Source organism: Plutella xylostella, chromosome 13 (genome assembly GCF_932276165.1).
Source record: "Plutella xylostella chromosome 13, ilPluXylo3.1, whole genome shotgun sequence".
Taxonomy (NCBI): Eukaryota; Metazoa; Arthropoda; class Insecta; order Lepidoptera; family Plutellidae; genus Plutella; species Plutella xylostella.
In genome coordinates this window covers 7,204,703-7,223,013 of record NC_063993.1, presented here as the reverse complement: position 1 = coordinate 7,223,013, position 18,311 = coordinate 7,204,703, and the positions used below count along the sequence as shown (strand labels likewise).

The 18,311-nt window shown below is 36.6% G+C and overlaps 1 protein-coding gene across 1 annotated transcript in view; it reads left to right on the top strand.

The window, feature by feature from the left end:
- The first annotated feature begins 4,891 nt into the window (after positions 1–4,891).
- The window catches only part of LOC105387609 (teneurin-a), a 331,961-nt gene continuing 318,541 nt past the window's right edge, over positions 4,892–18,311 (top strand). Inside the window, exon 1 of the mRNA XM_048624883.1 lies at positions 4,892–5,013. The gene's annotated coding sequence lies outside the window, so the exon portion shown is untranslated. The remainder of the gene's footprint in view (positions 5,014–18,311) is intronic.

The window sequence follows — 18,311 nt, the reverse complement described above, 5'->3', positions numbered from 1 at the left end:
GATGGTATTTAATTTTGCGTCTTGCGCTGAAAATAGCTGTTTCATCGTATCAATCTCATCAGAAGTTGTATCTGTTTGGCTCTCCGAACTCTCACGCCGCTGCCGCTTGGTTATCTTTCGCGTAGCAACCCGTGCCCGTGTTGTAGCATCTGGATTTATGTTACATAAATTAGGCTCCGATTCGCAATGCTCCAATGGGGCGCTCAAGGATTTCGTAGCTTTAGATGGAGACCTTTCAGTAGGCATTTTATAAATGTAGTCACTTACGTACAAGTTTGTGAGTAGTAAGTGTTTAACTCTCTGAGAGGCAAGGATCGACTGTGCAAAGTTGTAAACACTTCTGCGCGGCTTACTCTGTGACAAGACCGATGCGACGTCACTGACTCATCGGCTGGAGGGCTGCTTTACCGAATGTAGTCACTGCGTGCTGCGCGTAGCGTCGAGAGTTGCTTGCGATCACACAGAATTTATTTGCACACCCGCAGTTAGATGTTAAATGTTATTTTGATCAATTAATCACTTTAAACACGATTTTTATTAAACTGAAGCTTAATTCACTTAGCTTTACTGTTGGTGATTTTAAGTTAATAAGTTATGTACTTTAGTTTTGCGAGATAACTATGTTTTATCTATTTTAATAACGGAGCCTCGACATAAACAATGTTACCGGTGAACCGTGCGGTCAAATACTGGGAATATACCCGTGAATTATTTTTTTTTGCTGTAAGTTTGTTTTTTTTTAGTTTATATTTTGGCGCAATGAAGCGCTTATTATTACAATGAAATCTGATAACGTCGTTTTTGTCTTTCTAAATTTACAAAAATATTGATGTAATGGAAGTTAATGCTACTTATGTAGATAATACCTTTGAATAACTTACTTAGTCATTTAGGTAACCTTTTATTCAAGAAATTTCCAATTGTATGTAGTATGTCAATTGAAAAGAGTAAATCTTTGGGTTATATAAACGGAATATAATTCGAAGCCAATCATATTTGATACAATTGCATCAACCGTAAACCAGCATGGTTTTGCTTTATCTATTAATGAACATTAACAGGGACTAGCAAATAAAGAGCGGACTCAATTACAATTAATCTTTGATTACTTTACCCCCCTCGGGGATGTACATTGTACAGTCGCCTCCAGCTACTTGGTACAGGCAATTAGGGAATAACAAAGAGCTTTTTGTCCATATAAGTAATAGAGTCACTTTATGTAGCAAACATTATGTATTATCAATATTTCCAGTATAAAGTCAATTTATTTGTCTAAGCTTTTTTTTACAGAGAAAACAATACAAAATTATATTTTTTTATACTTTTTTTGAAAATGGTTAAGACTACGTGAACCTTTAAGTATAAATGGCAAAGTGGCTTACATCTAACACATCACACATCACATTGTATCCGTAGCCGCAATATCATCATTTGAGGGTTAGCCGACGTATATTAAAATTCATGCAATATGAAAATGGTTACGACCCTTTCATCCCCGAATAATAATAGGCAGATACGACAAATTAGATGAAGACCGCTTTTATATTCACATTAAAACTTGTTTACGACGCAGCGTAGACGTGGGTTGTGTAGGTTTTTACTTTTCAGGCGTACCTAAATATTTAGGACAAACAATACTTATATACCTATGTTACTTATTATTTCAAAATAATGATCTAGTAAATACGGAAGTAAATACTTCGATTTTAACATTCCAAATAAAATGGAGTCATAAGCAAATTCTCAGTAAAAAAGCTTCTCCACCGGAAGCCTTCAATATCTTAATCACTTGTTAACGCAAATTCCTCTCAGGGGGCTTCTAAAAGGCCGTATTTGGGGGCGATACTAATACAGAGGTAGATAGCCCCTCCAGTGGAAGGTCTTTGAATTTGAATTTGGCCGGGACATTACACGAAATGACCGGCCATAAAGACTTCAAACGCAGGCTAATCGCGCCTTCCGACCTTCCCGGCCGCAAGCAGCGCCCGGCGCGCGCCTTTACAATGTTCACGGGACCCATTCTGCTATTTAGATGTGCTGCTGAGATAGTGCTCTCGACAGTCATGTTCTTGTAGAGAGTGGGTTTCAGTCAAGAATGCTATACTCGGGATAGATAGAGTATAGAAAAGGGCCATCAGTGCAAAAGTGTATATTTTATGTTTTCGAATAAGGACAGTGAAAATTACAACTAATTGCGGTATTTCTAACATCTATCTGATTTGAAGATTTTCAAATTTAATACTCAAATAACTCAATGTACTTTACAGTATATAATACATGTAATACTTTACAGTATGTAGTACTTTACAGTATGTATAGTGCGACAAACTTATCTGTTCCGGTGAGAGCGAACTAAATTTATCCATATCTCATTACTTACTAATGATTGTATACTTATTGTAAAAGATAAGATGGGTTTATTAACACCGCAAGAGCGAATTAACAAAAATTAGCAAACTCAAAATCCTATAGAATTAAGAAATATTAGAAATTTATGTGAGCTGTCACCGGAAGAACAGATAAGTTTGTGGCACTGTAATATCAAGACTTTCTATTAATAACTTCCAAAGAACAAGACAACAAGAAGTGCTTAGCTTCAAAAGAAAAACAAAACAATACGTTTATTTTTTCAACATCTTACAAACAGTTGTGAGTGAGACACCTGAAAAATGGCCTCCCACCAGTAGTCTGCGAAGTGTTAAAAGCTGTATTTCAGCGGAATATCTGTGTTATTTTCAGTTGCGGGCGGTAGAGTCGTTGCCAGGCGTCCACTCACGAGCACGGAACTAGGACTAACAAACAACAGTTACTGGAGGATCAGTCTAGCTTACGAACAACTGAAGCGCTCCGACGTCGCTGCGCTAACCACCACTGTATCGAGTTGCATTAAACGTAGCTATGGCATGAGAAGTTTCATTGGTTAGTTTTTTTCTGTAGCTAGAGTAGTCCTCCTGTGCGAGATATCGTCACTGACCCTGGCCGCGGCTGCTCGGTGCGAGCTTGTCCGTTGTCCGCGCGGTTTCGCCCGCTCTCCGCGCATCGCATTACTTGTTCCGCGCTAATGAAACAGAATGACTGCAAATTCGAGCGCGACTGTGAATTAGTTGCACATTGCCTTAATACGGATGGTATTCTGGTTCAGTTTGTACATGTTTAGTTTATCATTATGTGGAATAAATAAATATAATGATAAATATTTATACCTAATGGGGAAATGAATACACAGGAAGAAGGTCGTGTTAGTTGTTTAAACTTTTTCTTGAAAAGCTGATTAGTGAGTAAGCTAAAGATTCTAAAATAAAATCTACGTAAAAATGAACGACATTTAGATTGCGCTGTATAAGGTAGGTGCTATAAACAACTAAACGCCTATATATTGCGGCAAAGGTAGCAAGTTCAGTCCATGGTTATAGTTAAAAAATAACTAGACTGGTTAGGAAAAATATACTTCGGATTCAAATAAAATAAAACCATACATACACTTTAGTTCCTAGATTCAACAACGGATTCAGCAGCGCACGCGCACTGCTCGCCAGCCTTCGCCCGGAAACTCACTAATGTGAACGTAAATAGCGTTACTCATCACCGGGACTAATAGCACTATTAGTCCACCGCGTACTGGTACTGACCTATATTTTATTTACTTTGATTCATTGCCAAATACGAAGTAATCGGATCGATGAGCGTGTCTAAAGAGACTTGCGAATGTGGAAGAGACGGAAGGTGCCAGGACTGGTTCAAGTGTAGATCCGTAGATCCGTAGTGTCTCGCCTCCAGCTCTGGGAGATAAGATAATGTTATGCTCGCAAGGTTATACGTAAATGGTAATTTGATGCACAGTTACTCACGTAACCAAACTGAGGTACCTATTTGTATGCAAAAGGATTTTGATGCATATTTTTTAAATAAAGAATCTCAAAGTTGGTCCAGCTCCGTATCCCTTAATTGTAATGGTTAGCGCAAGTTATAATTTCATATTATTAGCGTAAAGTTATGTTCAATCCAATTGCAAAATCCGGAAATATAAAATATGTTTCCGTTTAATCTAGCTGTTGGAGCTCAATGATTTTAATTGAATATGAAGCACTGGAGCTATTTGAAATGCTAGCCGTCGGCTAATTGCTTTATACCGTGGGTCGCCTTCATTAGCCTGCCAAGTGACTAATTAAATAAGTCTTCACTAGAGAGTAGTCTATTTATCAGTTGAATAAAAATAAAACTCGTTTCCATCTCATTTTAATCATATTGTAATCATCTCCATGTTGTTTATCGTAGGAAACTTATAGGCAAATATATTTTAAAATGATTAATGAATGCTTACGGAAATTGCGATGGTGAAAGCGCCAAAAAGCTGTAGTAATTTCAATTACCCCGGCAGAGGATTAAGTATCAAAGGCTATTTACAAAGAGCTTCATGGTCGCACCAATATATTCAGATTTTGTTACCGTCTATTTTGTTTTAACTTTACTTTTTAACTTACTGCATAAAGGTAGAGCTTAAAAGCTCACGGTCCGAGTCAGACATCAAGAAATCATAATTAAAAGTTTCTCGCTGTGCATCTGGAGTTGAGTCTAGGTACTGAGTAAGCAAAAAACCGTAATCTGTTCCGCGCTGCGAACTGTACGAAGCAGATTAAGTAAAACGCGAGCAGGTCGCGGTGGCGGCGGCGGCGGCGGCGGCGGCGGCGCGGGCGCTAACTAAGTTCTTAGCCGAGAACGTTTCCGGCTTGCAGCGACACGGCGGGCTTAGAGCGAGCAGCGCGGTGCATCTTCAGCGGAGTTGCCTCATTTATTTTATGCTAATAAGTCGGTGCTTAGCCGTCAGCAGTCCGAGGATGCAGGCTAAAGGTGCGGCGGCGGCGGCGGCGGGGGCGGCAGTCCTGGCCGCGCCGTCGACGCGAGCGGACGCGCGCCCCGCCCCGCGCCCACACACGATAATCTCATTAGTGACGTGACAACTCCGCCAAATTGGGATGTTTACGTCAAACCAGTCGCGCTGATATCCGACCGACGGTATGCAATTATTGTAATTTAAGCGTAACAATAGAAAGTTTTACGTTAAGTCAACAAAGGGAGGCGAATTTAATAAAAAGTTTGAACAGTTTTCTTTTTACGAGAATAACAGGACGTATAGTTGGTGGAATTAATTCCAGGAACTTTTTAAATGTTAAACAGCTCACAGTCTTGAATAATTCTACCTACAATTTTCTGGAATAATGCTTGAGTTACTTTTAAAAGAAAATAAATGAGCATACATATTTTATTTTAAATAAAATTAATTGAGAAACGATCCAAATAACTGCAACGATTTTTGAAACCGCATTTTCAAATTCGCGTGACGTGACGTGACAAAAATCAAGTTTTCAGCGCAAAAAACAATGAACAAAACTCGTAGCGCTACGCCGCTACGCCGCTGCTACGCCGCTAGGCGCTACGCGTATGATCCGCACGTCACGAGCACGATTCGTTCACCATCACGCCGCCTCGTCGAGCCCCACCGGATAACGGACTCTATGCTATCCAACATTTAACACATATTTCAATAACTGCGGGTCGTATTTGGGAATACGTAGGATGGATCTATTCACTTTTAAATATTTAAGGCGGGAATAAACGGTCAGTTTGAATCAAAATAGATTTTTAGTCGAAACAAAAGTATACGTTGCTGGTATAAAACAGACTATTTTTGCGTCTATTTTTAGAGATAATACGACATTGTTATGCAAGGGGTGAAAGCCGCTCATTTAGTGCCCGAAGTCGGGTTTGTGCGCCTGAGTTTAGCGAAGGCGCTAATGGGCCGAGGAACTAAATAGTGGGTTCACCCGAGATAAAAACTATGCTATTCATTACGAGGAAACTAGAAAATAGTTGCTAATTTCTTCTTCTGATATTATGCGTATCTCAACAACAAAGCATCCCTCACCTTCATTACACAACATTGACAAATATCATCAGGTGCTTGGTTTAAGAAGATTTTACTTAAAATTAATCATCATTGATATCAAGATTTTACTAAAAATAAATTCATTTTCCCAGGCATAAAAAGGGCTATTTACCCGATGTTAATGTTTTTCGATTGTATGTATGTATGTATGTTTGTCTGTTTCTTTGTTCCCTTCTGTAGCCTAAAAGGCTTGATAGATTTTGATGTATGGGGTATCGTTAGAAGCGTATTGATGGCGCGATGGTTATAAGCTATGTGACGTTACATTAAAATGTACATAGCGCTCTCTAGAGGACATTACGTGATGATCGAAAAAATAATAATTGACCAACTATGCCGTGTGGGGTATCAAATGAAAGGGCTTGATTTGCACATTACAAAAATATGCGTATTGTAGGTATTTAAATAACAACACCAAAAATATTGAAATAAAAAATGTTCATGAACTAAAACCCGAATACAGACGTAAAATTTCATAAAATAAAAACAACTAAAAAGTTACAAATAAAAAAATATAATTATAAACAAACAAAAGACCCTACTGCACGCTAAAAAGATGAAAACAAGTCCCAATGTTAATGGAAAGTATCGTAGGCGGGGTTACACTGGACACCTGACACTGGACACTGGACACCAACTTGACCGCCACACAAGGCCGTTTTCTAAGTAACATTGTTTATAATTATATTTTTTATGCCTCTTTTCAGGCAGTCAAATTATACCTTCTTTCAGAGAATGAGAGACCGAAAATATACTAAAGGGCTATTTCTTGCAGCACCAAAGTAACGTACTCGTATGTAAGTTTCTGCATAAGTCCGTGCATGCGGCGTGGACATTAAGATCGGTTACGCTTTTGAATTTGACTTTCAACGTGGAAATAGTGTTTTGTCATGAAACAAGTCTACTCAGAATCGTTTTCAGGTTATTAGGTTATCACCGCCATGGCTCCCGCCGCTGGCGCTGTTTGCCCTCATGCGGCAACTATACGGGTTCAAGTAAACAAACCAAATTGAAAAAAAAACAAACATAAAAAATGTACAATTTGTAAAGTATTTAAACATATTTAAGGCTTGTTTCACAATGACTGGTTAGTGTAGTTACTTGTGGAAAAAAATACATGCTGTCACTGTAAAACTGCCTTAAACTAAGGAATTTAATTAAGAAGAAACTACGAGTATAAAAAAAATAACGACATTTGAATTAAGTTTACAGTGACTATGTTCACCCTTTATGTTGATAAGTCTGACGTTTGTTTATTTACTTGATGATTTTTTTACAGTTTATAATGAGAAATTCATCAATATGCTAATAATATTCTTTATAAGGTAATCGACACAGCGCAATGAAACGACTATTATTTTTATGATCGATGAGAAAGCGATCAATCTAATTCATACGCCCCGTTACTGTAAAGGAATATTAGTTACTAGCTGTTCCCGCGAGCTTCGCTTCGCCTTAAAAGGTTTTCCCGTGGGAATTCCGGGATAAAAAGTAGCCTATGTTCTTTCCCAGGGTCTATACTATATGTATACCAAATTTCATTCAAATCCGTTCCGTAGTTTTGGCGTGAAAGAGTAACAGACAGACAGACAGACAGACAGACAGACACAGTTACTTTCGCATTTATAATATTAGTTAGGATTTAACAATGATATACAGGGTTTTGTAAAAGTGGTAACGTAAGCCAAAAGGGGGTGACTCAGCTCATGCTTTGTTCAATGACTTTTCTAAATTCGCAAAAAAACACTCCCATAGTAAAAAAAAATCCAACAAAGTTCCATGAAGAATTACTATTTTTCCTTGAATTTTCAAAAATTGTATAACAATATTTTTCACACGCTGTAAAGGTTTCACTTAGTAACCCCATTTCGGCATACTATATCTCCCTTTTGGTGACACCCTGTATATTATAAAATTCATTGTGCGGACTACATATACAATCTTTCGGAAACTCGGTATAAAACTGGAAGTTTTTTCTTTGGGTATCGTATTGTTTTATAAACGTAGCTAGGAACGGTAAGTATGTGCTCTGTTTACACGCTCAAAGTGTCTCCGTTGTTTCAGAAAGTCGGGTAAAAGGCCCAAGTATTGGTGAAATAGATTTCGGTTCGCTGAACTGAACTGCTTTTGTCTACGCCATTACCTTTGTATACTCGCAGATGGCTTTGGCATATAAACTTGATACAACTTTGCACGTTTCTTTTTCCATTGGTATAGTATTAGACAATAAGTGTAGAAAGAAGATGTTTTTGTTGAAAACACTGGTTTTTTTGTAGCCATGCCTGTGTCCCACTGCTGGGCAAAGATCTCCAAAAACAATTTGTTTTAGAACTTGAGTTGCTAGTGCTACTTCTATTAAATTCTCGTACAAGCATGGCCGGTTTTCAAAGACGTGCTTAGTGATACTGGCTAAAGCGTATAATTTTCGGTTTTAAGAGCTGGCAACACCGCCCGAGGCTTGGATCAAGTTGTGTTGACCCACCAAGTTGTTTTTTCATCATGCCGCTCGTTCCTGCTCCCCGTTAATATTACATGCAATGGTAATGCTCTACTAACTGGGCCACGGAATTGATGAGCTAGCAGAAACCGCATGGTCTCAATCAATTTCTAATTTTGATCTGCTTTTGTTTGCTTGTCGGGTGAGTGGTCTTCAGCCGGTTACCGCACTATCATTCGAACAGGCAGTCGATTTTCAAAAGTCATACAATTACTTTTATATCTCTGTAAGTAGGTAAGTACCTATAAAGAATTATTGGTACATAGTTGTCTATGATTTCATAGTCAAACCTTGCAAAGGTTTAATGCATAGTTGTTTTATAAATAAATGGTCATTACAGACATCGACAGGTTGAAATAAAGGCGTTAGTTGATGTACGAGTACTAATCGGCCTATTTGTGAAACATTACAGCGCTCCCGCGCCGGCCACTAAAAGAGGCTAACTGCTAAAAAAAGACAATGTCGATCGCGCGAGGATCCAGAGAATCATTTGGCTTTCAAATATTGGCGCGTAAAAGCCTTTGTTACTGCTGGAGCAATTTCACGCCCTATAAAGATGTTCTGCTGTAAAAGCACCTTTATAATCTGTGCCTTGTGCCCGAAAACATACTTATCTTATAGAAAAGGGGTCGCGTCGCGTTGGAAATTTAGTTTCGGGCTACAACTTATCGTAAAAATGTTACCCTTCTTAGGTTTTCCTAGCTTCGTTCGTAACTCCCAGAATGTATTTCGCTCGTTGAATAATGTGTACTAAACATTCCACATTTCACCGTGCACATTTTGAGTCGTGTTGAACTGAACCAGTTTCGAAAGCATACTTAATCAATTCCTGTGACATGACACTTACATATTCACTGTCACAACTGGTAATACATCAATCATATGGTACCTTCTCAAAGAAATTGAGTTATTTCTTCTTGCGCAGAATCTGAGGCGTAGTGAACTGTCAGGCCTCACAATATTGATGTTGTCTGTTTAAATATTGTTCCGTAGATCGAGATTTATTTGCAAAGAGGATGCGCTCGCCTCGCTTTTGGCTCAAACCGGGAGTTATGTGTGGCTTACTGTGTGTGACGTGTCAAACGAAAAGAGGTCTTAGCGGCACATGGTGGAAATTCACGCTCAGAATTCCTTCTCTGTGTCTGTCGTTGTTAGTAATTGTGTAGATCTACTCAGTGAAATCAGTTCTCGTGTTGTAGGGTAGGTAAGTCATGGTTCGATTTTGATCATTAATTTTTAAAATTCTACGAAAATTCTATGATCATGTTTTGACATATTTCCTTAACATTCAATAGTCAAGTGTCAAAGTTTATGAAAAAAAATCTCAAAACTCAATCTTTTATTGCATCCATAAGTAAGTTTTACAGGTGTTAAATACATTAATTAGGAACTTTATGGAATATCAAAGCGTTCTATCAAAATCGGCCAGACTCAGGGCACATGTACAGGTGTCTATAGATAGAATGCCTAGCTAGTGTTATGTGTATACAAAATGCGGTTAATATCGTTTAATTACCGTTTATGTTTGTGATAGCTGTATAATTAGTTACAGGTAAGTTTAGGATTTTTATTGATTAGTTTTGATCGGTACACATACTATACATTAATTTTATAGTAATCTAGTTGAAATTAATGTCGGTGAACACTTATTGCAACACAGATTATTCCACAATTTCATTTATATTTTTTTTAGCTGTAGGTACTTAAAAAATATATATATTTAAATAAATGGGCCTAATGGCTTTTATACCCACTTGAGCACGTCACCAAATTTCTAAATGAAAACCAACAACCCATTTTATCATTTGAGTAAATCTAACTAATCAATAATAATTATCTAATCACAGTGCTGCATGCATATTATACTTTGCTTAACTCGAAATTTTCACTTGTGAAACCGGCGCAGGCCAAGTTTAAAGTTCTATATTTATAACTATATCTAGTTGTAAATGCTTTTATTCTTCAATCATTTTCCTTGTCCTGACAAAAGCACTGTTATAACGTAAAGATGTAATCCTATTGTTTATTTTTGAACGTAAAAGGAAAATGGACCTATTGTTTCCTTTTAAGTGTCGTTTTAGCTCCTTAAAGGAAGCTTGTGTTTACTGAATTAAGTGGAAAATAGCTTTTAAAAATTTTCTGTTTGCGTAAGCATTGTTAGAACTGGCAAATCTGACATGACCGAAAGAAAATATTAGCGATATTACTAACGAGTATTTTAGTAAATATAAGTTACTATGGTATTGACAAATTCCTTGTCCTTACCCTATCATATTGTATTTTTACCCTTCTTAATGTAATATTATCAATATACTACATCCAATCTAAAATTTTGTTTAATAATCTAATATGTAATATGCAAGCCATCTAAGTTCTTAATCAACTCAAAGTAAAAATGCATCTTCTAGGTAAATATTTTATCCTTATTAATCATCACAAGATCACAATCCAGCACGTCTCCACTGCTGGGGCGCAGATCTCCTTCCAATGAAGGAAGGGTTTTAGGCCTAGTCCACCACGCTGGCGTATTGCGAGTTAACTTTATTGTATCAATATTAATAACAAATGTCCATACTCAATCCATTTCTTAAAAATCATAATCTCAAAATGAAAATAGGCTTCTCTTACGGAAAAAAATAATAAAATACAACGTTTCGAATCGGCCGAGTTATCACGTCTGCTTTTAGATAGGAGTCGTCCACAGCGGCGGCGTTCCACAACAACGGTGATTGATAAGGGTTCGCGCACACCGGGCCGCTGTTAGCCTGTTAGGGAGCACGCACACTGGGCGATGCGTCGAGGCACGCACCAGGAGTCTTACTCTAGCTTTACAAAAAAGAACGAAAGAGAACTGTTGTGCAATCCGTACGTTTAGGGCCACTTTTAGCAAACGTAGGTGTTTAAAATTATATTTAAATCAATTTTTAAATTAATTTCGTACTACTGACAGACGTTTGATAGGCGACTAAATACGTTTGGCGTTTGGTAAAATTCCACCATGATGCAGTTATATTATTTTTCGTAAGCTAGTGTAACCCTGCAGCACAGAGGCGCACGTGATCCGAAGATAAATTTAGATCTCGAACAACGAAACAAAACCATTGAATTGTTGTCTTCCTACTTCGTAAAAAATAAAATAAGCAGAATATAGTTAACAAATTCCTGATATACTTACCTACCTACTTGCAAATTGGTACTGTATGTATATAAGACAGAGCGTAAGGAACCTAAACCTACATATTTATCAGCGATATAATTTATTTAATTAAAATATTTCGAGGTTACGTTGACTGTCCGGATCTGCTAGGTAAACTTGGTTTAAGAGTTCCGTGGCGAAGAACGCGTAACAGACCGCTTCTTAGTATTCCTCAATGTAACAGCAACTACAGACAAAATTCATTCTTAGTAAGAGCTAGTAATACTTTTAACCAGATGTGTAATAGTAATAGTGTGGACCTCTTTAGCGGCAGCTTATGTTCTATTAGAAAACATATTATAACTAACTTTAGTACGTAATAGATACCAAATAAATAAGTAGCATAAGTATAATCTAAGTAGAATTTATTATTAGGTGAGTATGTGTTGTTATTGTTATATCGTCTCCATATGCGAAAACCTATAATTAGCTTTTCGTCTATTTATGTTTAAATAAGATTAACTTGTTATTAGTATAAAGCTGTTGGTTTTCCATGCAATAAATAAAAATAAATAATAAATAAAATATTTTGCAACTTCGACAATTTATCCACCCTATACGATTAAGCATTAAATTAATAACCCGCTATCATAAGTTGGTACATAACTACAGTTTGTTGTAGGTAATTTTTACTCCTTTTAAAATTATAAACGATGGGATAATATGAATTTGTGTAGCGAGTATATGCACTTAATTACACAACAATATACTAATACAGCTTAGGCTAAGGCGCTTGAGCTTTACAATCTAAGTTGAATACTGCAAGAACTAGTTACATATCCATTCGTTCCGTTTTACCCCATAATCTCTGTTTATGGCTTAACACATAATTGCCTTGGAAAGTATTTATTTTAAATATGAATATTGCTACATTAGCAACTAGTTATATTATAGTTTGCGCATTTATGTTGGGTAAAACTAAAATAAAATCCATTCATGATTGAATTGTACTTATGAATAGGTGGATGAATAGTGTGACACCTAAGATTTTGTGTAGATAAACCAAAACATTTACAAAATAAATATGAGAGAACAAATTTAATGACCATACATATAAACCGCCTTTTTCTTTCGTCCTAGTCGGGCAAAAAATTAAATGCTATAAAAACAGAAGCTCCGTGCCCTAAACTTTCCTAATACACAAGGCTGGATCTTATACAACCACGAAGTAGCCATGCAAGTCACAAAATGGCACTGAAAACCTCAGCTGTAACTTGTAAACGATTCCTAAGGCGAACTGACGGATGTGGCGATAAAGTTTTACATGCACAATTTATTCAGAACGTTGAATACTGTACTAGTGTGCACTGTGCATACTCTGCTCAACAGTGAGTCAATGGATATTTCTTTTAGGGAAATTTCACTCGTGTCCGTACGTCAAGACAAAACAATCTTTTTTGTCGTTATTAAATAAAACTAGGAGCATAATTATAATTTTTTTAAAGAGGCTATCTGTAGTACATAAAATAAATGAAGTGTACCTACTATATGTCTTTTATTATTTCAATCAAATAGTTATAATTATTTGTCGGTTATATTTGTTGGTGGACCGATAAACACCTCAACTCGGTAGGTTTATATTTGATTTACATGACAGTAGGTTGTGAAAAACTGAATTGATCAAAGACGAAGCTTTGTTATAGAAACGCGGTAGAGAGTAGAGACTGTCGTCCTTCTTCTTTTGTTAGCAAAAAGTTTCATTAAGGAAAAGTTGACAGATATATTTGGTCGGTTATTGCGCAATTTGTTTTTGGTGTAAATGGCGCGAGCCGCCGCGCGTCGGTAAATAATGCAGTGGTCCCGCCGACTCCCGCCCAGATTATGTGCAGTTCGCTTTGCTTTACACAACACTAGAGTTTTCAACAAATATTTGTTATGTTCTCTGAATAGGGACCTCATAGTTATTTATGAACTTTTGCTTGTTGTTCGCTCGTTCCGGAAAATATTACGAGTGTTACACGGCGTCTGTGAAAATATTATCTGCATAGTTTTTGTTTGTGTCCCTCAATACAAAGAGTTTAGAGGTTGTAGAGAACAATGGAATAAATAAATAAAGGCAAGTTATTTTTATCTTTTGTTCCACTTTTTGTGTCCATAGAAAAACATTATAATGGTAGTGATTCTGAAGGCAAAAAGTTTAATTTTGCCACTCTCATATCCCAAATTTATAAAATGAGATTTTACGTAGTCAATAATTCTGATATTTCTTAATTTAAAATTGGTACATTAGAATGCCTACCATTGTAGGTAGGACCTAAATAAGTTTTATAAAATTATCATTGATAAACAATACGAAATGTAGTATTAATTTAAGTGAAACTAAGATACCTGTGATGATAGGGAAAAACTTCCCTAATCCCACATACCTACTTGTAGTAATTTTATTAGACTACTCTCTCTCTCTCTCTCTCAGCCTTCTGTAGTCCACTGTTGGACATAGGCCTCTCCTAACGATCGCCACCCCAAACGGTCACCCGCCATCTGCATCCAGCGGCTTCCCGCTACCTTCCGCAGATCATCAGACCAACGGGTTGGGGGGCGACCGACACGCCGTTTGCCGACACGGGGTCTCCACTCCAGAACCTTTCTACTCCAGCGGTCGTCGGCTCTGCGGGCTACGTGGCCAGCCCATTGCCACTTCAGCGTGCTAATCCTTTTGGCTATGTCGGTAACTTTAGTTCTCCTGCGGATTTCTTCATTACGAATCCTATCTCGCAGGGACACGCCTAACATAGCCCTTTCCATAGCACGTTGAGCAACTCTGAGCTTGTGGATAAGCCCTTTGGTGAAGCACCACGTCTCGTATTAGACTACACAACAGTCGAATACGTTCTAATTTGTATACTTACCACCGCTTAAATCACTGCCAAGTACCTACAGTGTACCCAGTACCTACTACAGTGAACTAAGTCAAAGTCAAAATAAACGTTTTTATTCATTGTATAAATATAAAATTTTCTGATGAACATAATTTTTTTCCAAACTTTTCTTCTAAACCTGTTTTGACCACCATTATCGGTTTACAAAAGTATGACACTAATTACTTCGTAAATGTTATTTCGTTTTCACTTCGCGATATGGCTCCATAATTATACAGGGTGTCCCAAAAGTCAACGTCATCCCTTAAAGGGCTGATAGGTCAGCTCATGAGAGGCCAGAATATCACAATATGACCTTAATAAAAACTCGATAATTTTCGAGATATTGACATTTTTATAAATTTGCTGAAAATCGACACCTTGGATCAGTTTTTTGCGTGCCGCCGGTACAAAAATCCATATTGTTAGAATTTGTTTGGTGTTGCATCACCCTGTATAGCCCTGCTATTGATCGCAGTCAAAAAAAATATCGAGTAATGCTGTATGTTTAAAAAAAACACGGTTTTCAAAGTCATAAAAGGTAATCGTATTTTTTTATAAACAACTTTGACTCTACATACTGTAAAAAAAAAATACCACGCAAACCTGGCACCTTATTTGAAAAGATTGCTCATTTAATGCAGTTTCCAAAATGGTATAAAACGTTGCTATTGTTTCAATTAACAAAAAAGTTATTGCTATTTTAGTACAAAACAACCTTGATGTAAAATTGTTTGAAGGAAATTTATCTGACTGAATTTATTAAGGGTAAGTCATGTTGGAATGAGTAAAAGTAAAATAGGTGGTGTGGCCGGTTGTCACAGTTACTAAAAAAAACGCATTTTGAGTATCTTTCTCGAAAAAAGTGGACTATAGCAACTACACATTCCCCATAAATGTAGCGCATGGTAACGTACATTCCTGAGTAGTGCTAATGTGTGATATTGTACAAGTAAAACGCTTACACATGTACATTGTACATCCACAGTATTCAAAAAAGGGACAGATCAGTTTGTCATTAACATTATCTCTAATTACTTGTTATTTATTTTAAAGTTATTGTTAAACAAAAACAAACTCTCAAAATTATGATTATGACCATTAATGAGTATTATTTTTTGCTGATTATGTACTTAATATAATAAGGTGGTGTTATAATTTTGAGAAATAAAAATAAAAGTCAATAAATGTTTGTTTTTTTTAAAATAAGGTGTAAAAAACGCAAAATATGTTTTATAAGAGTTTGGTAAGTTTTTTCATCTATGTTGCCACGGCTGACCCCACCACCTACGAAAATACGTACGGCGAGCGGACCGCTGAGTACATTGTGCCCCGACTGATAAATAAATTGCCAATCGAGTTGATAAACAAGATCACGCCTATGAACTATAAAACTAAACTAAAATCATACTTCATTGAGAACATGCATGCTTAGCGGTGCCTTTCCCGTATTCATATGCCTACTAGGTATATTATACCTACATAGATACTCGTATTGGATTTTTTTTTTTTTTTTTTTAAATTAAGATTAAAACTAGAATAAATAAAATTGAAATACTTACTTATGTATCTACGAGTATTTACCAAAAGTCATACCTATACCTAAAAATATTATTATTACGTTTGTACGTCTATATGTAGTAATACTAGTACCTATAACGCATTAACCTCTCTGTGTATTTTTCTAAATTGTTAACGACTGTGTAGCATTAATACTAACCTTAGTGGTTAAAATATGCTAGCAAAATGTATTATAAAACTAAGATTTGTTATGATAAATAATAAAAAAAAAAAAAAAAAAAAAAACCTATTTTACTTTTACTCATTCCAACATGACTTACCCTTAATAAATTCAGTCAGATAAATTTCCTTCAAACAATTTTACATCGAGGTCGTTTTGTACTAAAATAGCAATAACTTTTTTGTTAATTGAAACAATTGCAACGTTTCATACCATTTTGGAAACTGCATTAAATGAGCAATCTTTTCAAATAAGGTGCCAGGTTTGCGTGGTATATTTTTTTTACAGTATGTAGAGTCAAAGTTGTTTATAAAAAAATACGATTACCTTTTATGACTTTGAAAACCGTGTTTTTTTTAAACATACAGCATTACTCGATATTTTTTTTGACTGCGATCAATAGCAGGGCTATACAGGGTGATGCAACACCAAACAAATTCTATCAATATGGATTTTTGTACCGGCGGCACGCAAAAAACTGATCCAAGGTGTCGATTTTCAGCAAATTTATAAAAGTGTCAATATCTCTAAAATTATCGAGTTTTTACTAAAGTCATATTGTGATATTCTGGCCTCTCATGCTGACCTATCAGCCCTTTAAGGGATGACGTTGACTTTTGGGACACCCTGTATAACCTACCGTATGCGAGTGTAAGTTGTACGTATAAATGCCCCTTTTCAATCAGCTAGGTCAATCTTTCGTCATTGGAGTGAGTGGTTTTCGATCAAGTGTTAGTTTTTCTTGTCGATGGCTGATTGATCGATATTAGAACGAGCACTATTCTTTTGAAATTCAAAGAAACTCTTCATTCGATCTTCTGTCAATTGTTAAATCATAATATCTAATAGAGTTAGATTATATTACTTAGATTTTAGATATATTATGTACGCATTTTACTTTAGTATTGCCATGTTTGTCTTGTCAATTCGTAAGTAACTAGGTAGTTAATTTATTTGTAGTATGAGGCAGAAAAATCTGACCCCTCTCGGAAACATTGTTACTATGAGGGGGGGGGGGGGGTCAGGTTTCTCTGCACATGACGTACGTGAATAAAAATTCCAAAATCGTTTTTTAATACCTGAATTCCAATTAATAGGTTTATGTTTTTTATTTAAGTATACATTTTTGAGTACTACTCGTCATTAATACTGAGTGTGTGTTTTATAATATTTCCACTGAAACAGTTTCTTATCAAGGTTCAATATAATAATTAAACCTTTAATCGAGTTAAGGTGAACATGGACAATTAATGGGGGTTCTGGGTTCCGTGGACTAAATTCAATTTTAATTAAATTTCTGACGGCTGTCCAGTGTGATCGTTTGGGGCCTAGGGCAACGATCGACCAATGAGGTTACCCTTTCCCACTGATAATTTCCTGAAATATCTGTAGTAAAATGAGGCCGTTGTTACAGCTTGAAACATACTATTATATGTTTACGTATGTGTTTGTATTACGTATTAATCGTATGTTTTAGCATTGTTCGGAGAAATGCAAAGCATTGTTGAAATACACAAGGTTTTCCTCACAATACAAGCAAATGTTTACGAGAAACTATGCAATCCTATTCGTGATAAATGCGTGTATTTATAAATCATAAAAGTGGAAAGTAATTTCCTTTCTTCAAGAAATTAGCACTCGTATTCACACGAAGTATGCTGAGTATGCGTGTAATATCTATAATATCTATATAGGTATATCTTAATAGTAATGTATAATAGTATAGTATTCGTTACATAAGACTGTTTCTTATTTATATATTTATTTATAACATGTATTATGTGTTAAAGTCTCAACTTGTAGCAAGAGGCCCGACGGGATGTCGCTCATTCCCTGGGCACACGGGAGGTCGCTAGTGTGGGATGCCACGTGCGTCGACACACTGGCGGCGTCACACGTCCCACACACATCCAGGGCGGCGGGAGCGGCGGCTGGTACTGCTGAAAACCTGAAACGGGAGAAATACAGGTCGCTCGACAGCACATACCTATTTCTCCCGTTTGGCGTTGAAACGATGGGGCCATGGGGTCCGGATGCCAAAAGTTTGGTCAAAGAGATCTCTTCCCGGCTCGCAG